The sequence below is a fragment of the Macrotis lagotis genome, chromosome 1 (assembly GCF_037893015.1).
Source record: "Macrotis lagotis isolate mMagLag1 chromosome 1, bilby.v1.9.chrom.fasta, whole genome shotgun sequence".
NCBI lineage: Eukaryota > Metazoa > Chordata > Mammalia > Peramelemorphia > Peramelidae > Macrotis > Macrotis lagotis.
In genome coordinates, this window is record NC_133658.1 from 843,548,113 (window position 1) to 843,556,374 (window position 8,262).

General features: G+C 36.2%; 1 pseudogene; it reads right to left on the bottom strand.

The window, feature by feature from the left end:
• Positions 1-6,966: 6,966 nt before the first annotated feature.
• LOC141490682 (olfactory receptor 52A1-like) lies at positions 6,967-7,913 on the bottom strand (annotated as a pseudogene).
• Between the last annotated feature and the right edge of the window lie 349 nt (positions 7,914-8,262).

Genomic DNA, 8,262 nt, shown 5'->3' on the forward strand with positions numbered 1-8,262 from the left:
CCATGGAACTCTGAGCTTAGGAGCAGAAGACTGAATCATTTTGAATATTTAGCCCTGCAGTTAAAACTGTCAAAGAACAAGAGTAAAGGGGAGCCATCATTGCAGTCACTCATTGTAGACTAACAGTGATTGAATACATCGACAATCTACTTCAATTCAACTAAACACAAGTCAAAACACACAAACAAGTCAGAAACTTGTGGAGTACAGGCAAGGAGAGCAGTTAACACACCTCTCCCTCTATCACAGGTGCTCTGGGAACACTGAAAACTTGCAGGCTCCAACACTGAGCTGTGACCCTTAAGCCAAACTCCTACCCACCCCAGAAGTGAGTAGAACTCAACACTAACATAAAGTACAAAGTAAAAAAATAAACTGAGAGAATTTTAATGAATTAATTAAAAAATGAATTTAATCATAAAAACTTACTAAGGTGACAGGGAATCTCAAGATAAAAAGACAGAAAAATCAATGACTTGGAAACATCTTTAAGCAAAATCTCAAAGATAAATGTAGATTAGACACAAGCCCAACAAGAATTCCTAAGAATTTAAGAAAGAGGGGTGGCTAGATGGCATAGTGGATAAAGCACAGGCCCTGGAGTCAGGAGTACCTTGGTTCAAATCCGGTTTCAGACACTTAATAATTACCTAGCTATGTGGCCTTGGGCAAGTCACTTAACCCCATTTGCCTTGCAAAAACATAAAAAAAAAGGATTTAAGAAAGAGTAAATAAAAAGATTAAAAAGAGCAAAAAAAATCACCTTTAAATAAATAAATAAGAGCAGTAGAAGAAAAAATAAAAATAAAAATGAGAGCTTACCAAGAAGGTTATTAAAAGTGAATTAACAATGGTTAATGGTACAAAAAGTTATTGAAGAAAATAAAACTGAAAAAAGTCAGAATTGCCCAAATTCTTGGCTAATGGGGTGCATAAAAATCTGAAATAATCTAAGAAAAAGGTTTGGTGGGGTGGAGTCAAGATGGCAGCATAAAGGCAGGAATTCCCAGAAATTTATTCACCCAAAAAACTCCAAAAGTCATCAAATTATGAGTCTAGCCAAAGTTTAGAGGGGCAGAATCCACAGAAAGACTATGGATTTCCCAGGGAACTTAGAAGTTCTGTGGGAAAGGTCTGTTTCACTGGGACCAAGGGTTGGGAAAAGCAGCTATGAGTGGAGTCAAGTACCTAGATCCCTGGGGGTTCCTGGGTCCATGGCAGAGGGGGAGGTTTCCAGACCTCCTGGCCCAGGGATCACCAGGAACAGCTTGAAGGAGTGGTGAAAGAACTCTGCCACACCAGGGTGAGTGTGGAGTGAGCACCAGCCTCAAATTAGCCCTGCCATGAGGACCTGCACCTCCAGAGCACAGTTCACAGACAGTAAGGGAGTCACGGGAGACTTCAGAAGTCTCTCTGCTCTTCCTGAGACAGGACCCACACCCAAATCCAGGTTGAAGTTTGTGTTCCCTTATCACCATAGCCTCAAAGGACTCTCTTCAAAGTTCCAGGGCAGAAGGGAGGACCTGTAGTCATCCACATACCAAAGGAGAGGCAAGAGAAGAGTCAGAGCTTCTCATAAAACCTTGGAGAAATTAAGGTTCCTGGGGGTTGTCCCAGAAAAAAAAAAACCAAAGCCTTGAAAGTGTGGTAAATCAGTCATAGGCTGAGTAAATGACCAAACAAAAGAAAAAGAAGAATCTGAACATAGAACATTACTTTGGTCCCATGGAAGATTCAGGAGATGACAAAATCAAAGCTTCTGTACCCAAAACCTCCGAGAGAAATAGAAAATAGTCTCAGGCTAATGGATGGGCTCAAAAAAAGACTCTGAAAAACAAGAGAGGTAAAGGAAAAACTGGGAGGAGAAATGAGAATGATGCAGATGAATCACGAAAATCAAATCAGTAGCCTGGTGAAAGAAATACAAAAAAATACTGAACAAAATATGTTTAAAAAAACAGTTTAGGCCAAATGGAAAAAGCAACATAAAAGACAAATGAGAAGAAGAATGCCTTAAAAAAAAAAAAAAAAGCAGAATTGGCCAACTGGAAAAGGACATTAAAAAAAACTCTCCGAATAAAATAACTTCTTCAAATGCAAAATGGAATTAAGGGAAGCTGACGACTTTGTGAAAAATCAGGAAAAAATAAAACCATTCCAAAAAAAATTAGGAGAAAATATGAACTATCTCATTGGAAAAACAACCAACCTCAAAAACAGATCCAGGAAAGATAATTTAAAAATTATTGGGGCTACCTGAAAGTCATGACCAGGAAAAGAGCCTAGACTTCATTTTTCAAGAAATGATACAACAAAATTGTCTGAGATCCTAGAAGCAGAGGGTAAAATAGAAATGGAGAGAATTCACCTGTCACCTCTTTGTGAAAGAGATCCCAAAAGAAAAACTTCCAGGAATATTATAGCCAAATTCCAAAATTCCCAAATCAAAGGGAAAATTCTAAAAGCTGCCAGAAACAAACAATTCAACTTCCATGGCTCTATAGTCAGGATTACACAGGATCTGGCAGCATCTACATTAAGGGCTCTTGGGGCTTGGAATACGATATTCTGGAAGGCAAAAGATCTTGGTTTACAACAAAGGATCAACTACCCAACAAAACTGAACATCCTCTTTCAGGGGAAAAGATGGACTTTCAATGAAACAGGAGACTTTCAAACTTTCCTATTGAAACAACCAGAGTGAATAGAAAGTTTGATCTCTAAGTACAGGTTACAGGTGAATCATAGAGAGGGTGGAAGAGAAGGATTAACTATGAGGAACTTAATGATGCTGAAATGTTTGTATTCCTGCAAGGGAAGAAGATACTGATAATTTATATGAACTTCTCATTTATAAGAGCAGTTAGAAGAAGCATGTGTAGACAAGGTACAGGACAGAGCTGAATATAATGGTATAATATAATAAAAAAATGAAGTCAATGAGTGATAAAAGAAAGGAGTGGGATGAAGAAAAATGAGAGGAAAAGGGGGCTAAAATATTTCACATAAGATTCAAGAAAAAGCTTTTTTCAATGGAGAGGAATGGGAAAGGGCAAGGGAGAATGAGTGAACCTTCATTCTCATCAGAAATGGCTCAGAGAGGAAATAACATACACTCTTAATAGGGTATAGAAATCTATCTTACTTTAGAGAAAAATGAGAGAAAAGGGATGGAATAAGGGGGAATTGGAGTAGGGAAGCGGGGGAATAGGTTATAAAAGAGAGAAAAGATTGTAGAAGAGGGTGTTCAGATACAACACACTTTTGAACAGGAAAAGGGTGAAAGGAGAGAGAGAGAATAGAATAAAGGAGAGTGGGAAGGAAGAGAGAGGAGGTAAATACTTATAATAGCACTATGGGAAAAATATTGAAGCAACTTCTTTAGTGGATTCACGATAAAGAAGGCAATCCATCCCAGAGACAGAGCCATTGGAATATAAACCCAGATTAAAGTACATTTTTTTCCTCTCACTATTCTTAAGGTTTCTCATCTTTTTGGGGTAAAGGGGGTCTATATTTACTCTCACAACAAGATTATTGTAATAATATAAAATAAATAAACCAAAAAAAGAAAAAAGAGAGATTTGAGCTTCTCAGCAAATGATTTATTATACAATGCATGTCAATTGTGTAACAAATCTGGTAAAGGTCTTCTTAGCTTGACATTGGATCCTAGGAAAGACAACTTTTAATGCTTTAAAAGAAAACAATTAATAGGATATAAACCAGAATACAAGATTATTACCTAATTTCTAATTAGAGGAAATATTAGGAACTTTCTAGGTTACGAGGGGGTGAGTAAGCAATTCCCTGAAATCAGAAAAGGAAATATCCCAGTTCCCCCAAAGTGCCTGTATTCAATCAAAGGAACAAAGACACCATTACTGATTGACCAGTATGAGATCAGTTTTCAGATAAGACATATGGATCTCACTCTTCTCCAAAGATTATTAATATAGATTTCTCTGTATATAGTTAAGAATTTAGAACAAAGTACAAAATAATAGAAACAAAATCTGAAAAAATAGAGAGAAAAGAAAGAATTCAAAAGAAGACACAAATAAACTCCATTATCATGCTGGTAAAATTACTATATATTTAACAACTATATATATTATAATGTCATGTATATCTTTTAATATGTTTTGCTTACTCAAAGTTTTTTTGCCACTGATTCTGATTTTAATCTGATGTGGGAACACTAGCAACAACAACAACAACAACAATAATAATAATAATAATAATTTATACAGTGTTTTAAAGTTTGCAAGTACTTTACATTTATTATCCCATGTGATCCTCACTACAGTCTTGGAAGGTAGGTGTTATTGTTAACCCCATTTTATAGATGAAAAAACTGAGACAAACAGCAGTTATAACTTGCCCAAGGTGACCCAGCTAGTAAGATTCCAAGGTCAGATTTGAATTGAGGTCTCACTGACTCCAGGTCCAACACACTATCCAGGTCATGAAGAAAAGTACAATCTTTGGGTTCTTTATTTCCCTAAACATTATGTCTTTCCCTGATATTCTTATATTTTGTCAGAGATTTTTTCCCTATTTAAATAGTATAGTAAATGAATAATACAATGACAATGGTAGATGCAAGTTGATGTAGCGATTATAGTGCCTAGAATGGAATCAAAAAGATTGGGATTCAGGCAGCTAGGTGGCACAGTGGCTAGAGTACCAACCCTGGAGTCAGGAGGACCTGAGTTTAAAATCAAGCCTCAGGTATTTAATAATTACCTGTGTGACCTTAGACAAGTCACTTAACCCCATCACCTTGCAAAAATAATAAAAAAAAATGGGATTCAAGTCATACCTCATAGTTAACTAGCTGTGTGTCCCTGGAGAAGTTGCTTAATAATTCCCTTGGGTGGCTTTCTAAGATTATAAATTACAGATGAATTTCCAACCTACATCTGAGAAAAGCATTCCTTACTTAATTACTTGAAATCAATCACAGATATAAACAAGGGGAAAAAAGGTTTAAAGGCCTATCATGTTACTTCTCAATTAACAGTACTTGCATTCTAGGTAAGAACCTGACCCAGTTTTTAACATGAATAAAACAACCAAAATTATATTTGAAAAATTGAATAGTGAAACTAAACAACTTCATAGAGCAAAAGCCGACTTTTTGAATCCCAGTAGTTTTTATTATGAGCAAGATTGGATAATCAGGAAAATTCTCAGCATCCAGAAGTCAAAAGGAATTCATTAAGAGAGGCAGGTCTTCCTAGAACAGAGAGATTGATAGTCCTTAAGTAGTGTACAATGGTCAGACCATGTCTGGGTTATTGGGTTCAGTTCTGGTATCCACCATTTAGGAATGACATTGATAAGTCTAAGAAAGTCAAAACTGAGCAACTGGGGATTCTGACAAGTCTTCAGTCCATGTGTATGAGAATAAGTGGAAGGAACTATAAGTACTTAGACTGTAGAAGAGAAGATTCAGAGGAGAAATGACAACAGTCTTCAAATATTTGAAAGTGTATCATGGGGGGTGGGAAATAGGCTTAACCTGTAAGGCAAGAGAAGGAAAAATCAGAAAAATTGAAGGAAGAGTCAAATTTTGGCCTAACATCAGGAACAACACCCTAACAGATGACTATTCACAATTAGAATGAACTGTTTTGAGAGTGGTAGCCTTTCCTCCTTTGGAGGCATTCAATCAGAGATTGGAAAATCTTCTTTGATTGAAGGTAGTTGAGTGAATTAAACTTAAGGATTGTAGTTTTCTACATTAGAGATGCAGAGGCAAATTTCAGATAAATTTAAGAAAAATAAATATCTCTTAATAATTAGTTATCCAAAAGTGAATAAGCCTCACTCATGAAAGGAAGTCATTCTTCCTTGCTGCATGTCTTCAAGTTGAGATTGGATGGATAATTATATAGGTAATTGTTCGCTAGAGACTTTTGCTTCAAGTGTGGGTTTGGACTTTCTCCGAGGTTCCTTCTATATATCTGACTTTCTGTGATTATATCCAATGTGATGGAAAACTGAGACATTGAATCTTATTTAATGCTAATGTATCTGATTCCTTCTACTCTCTAAAGAATGGAAATCAATAATAATCTCAGTTATTACTCTTCAGGCAAGACGTTCTAGGTTATATCTGGCCACAAATTTCAGCATTTCTAATTTCAATTCTGGTGCACAATTTGTTTATGTTATGGAGCAATGTGAACTACATGTCTGAGCCACAAAGACATACTGAATTACCTTAAAGATCAACAACAAAACACCAACAATTCAGGCTTCAAAGAATAAGTAACTATAATATATACTACATATATATATTATATATAAAATATATATTACCAAGAAATGATTCTATTGATAAAGGCCCATTTTGCATACCATTGTTGGGTTCTTCAGGGGGAAAAAGAGTAAGAAAATGAGAGATTTATGGAAAAACTCTCAGAATCAACATCACTGCTATTATGCCATTAATTACAGTTTCCCTCTTCATAAACTCAAGATGGTGGTCAGCATTGTTTTCATTCATTATCCTCTCATACACTCTGTAATCTGATCTGATGAATTCATTCATGACTAGATTCTACACCAATGATCCTTTCTCAGGGTCTTTCCTCTTGTTGATCTTGCCCATTCATTTCTTTGAGAAATACTGTTCTAAGTTCTTAGTTACTTTTTCTCTGTGTCATTCATCACTACTCACTGATTTTGATTCTTTGCTCGTTTGGGGGAATTTATGTCTAGTGACCCCAACAGTCTTGATTTAATAACTCTACACTAGTTTGATGACCCCCATAGTTTCAAACCACCTAAGTATTAGGAAACAAGAAAGTCGTTCTCTTCATGAAAGTTTCTAAATATCAGTCAGAGTTCTTATCAATAACATAATTATTCCTGGAGACAAAAAATAGAAAAAAGGTCTCAGGGATAAAATTATATCCTTTCCAAATATATACTTATTCTTGCCACATAAATGAGTCAAGATTTAGGTTTTTGTCTCTGAAAGGAGAGTAAGGTGATTACTCAAATGCATATCTCCTTAGTCTTCACCCCATAAACAATGGCTTTGGGCATAGGAGAAACTAAGAGGTAGATGTTGGATAGGAGAATATGAACATAAGGAGCCTCATATCAATGAGCCAGAGAAGAGAAGAGTTCCAGTGAATAACTGAGTACAATAATGATGATGTGAGTTGAGTATGTGTTGACCATTTTGACCCCGGCCTCCTTCCCTGGCAGCCTCAGGATAGCTCTGAAGATAACAATGTAGGAGGTAGAGATGAAGGAGAAATCACAACAGGAAACATTCAGGATTTTGGTCAAACCAGAGAACTTGCTGATTTAAATGTAACTTACAACCAGTTTTGCCACTGCCATGTGCTCACAGGAAGAATGAGGAACCAAATGATTTTAGCCTCAGTTTGATAAGGATAGGACAAAAAGAGCTGAGAACCACAGCCCTCATAACTATAATCACCACACTCCCCAGCAGGACTTTTAGGGTTAGAATAGTTGTTTACCTCAGGGGGCAGCATATGGCTCCATAGAAATCCAGGGCCATAGCTACCAGAATTCCACTTTCAAAACCAGCCAGGGCATGCACACAAAGCATTTGAGTCAAGCAGACATTGAATTTGATCTCTTTGTCATTGAACCAGAAGATGGCCAAGGTTTTAGGGAATAAGACAAGGAAAATCCCAAGGTCATTGATGGGCAACATTGCCAAGAGAAGGTACATGGGTTGATGAAGTGATGGGTCCCTCCTGATGACAAATAAGATGATAGTTCCCCACAAAACCAAGGAACATCATGATGCAAAATAGAATACTCATCCTATGCTGCACATACTCAAGACCAGGGACTCCCAATAGTAAGAAATATATAGGACTGATAAAAGTGACATTGGAGTCTTTCATGATGTTCATGTCACCTGCAAAGAAAAAAACAAAAATTGAATGGGAAAAGAAATGGTCAGAGGACAGAAGAGTAGGGGAATTCACTTAATGGATTATCAGTGAAAAATAAGGTGTTACACAAGACTAAATTTTAGAGATCTCAGGCATTAAATAACAAATAAAGTAATTAGAGTTTACAAAGTATCACCCTGCTTGGATATGATAAAAAGTGATCCCTTTCCCTTTTTACAGATTCATTTTGTAATGTCATTTCATATATTAGGAGTGATTTTTTTTAAATAGGGAAAAACAATTATCTGTATTCCATTAGATAATTTTTATGGCTATTTCCAAGATATGTATTGTAGCAGGGGGAAAT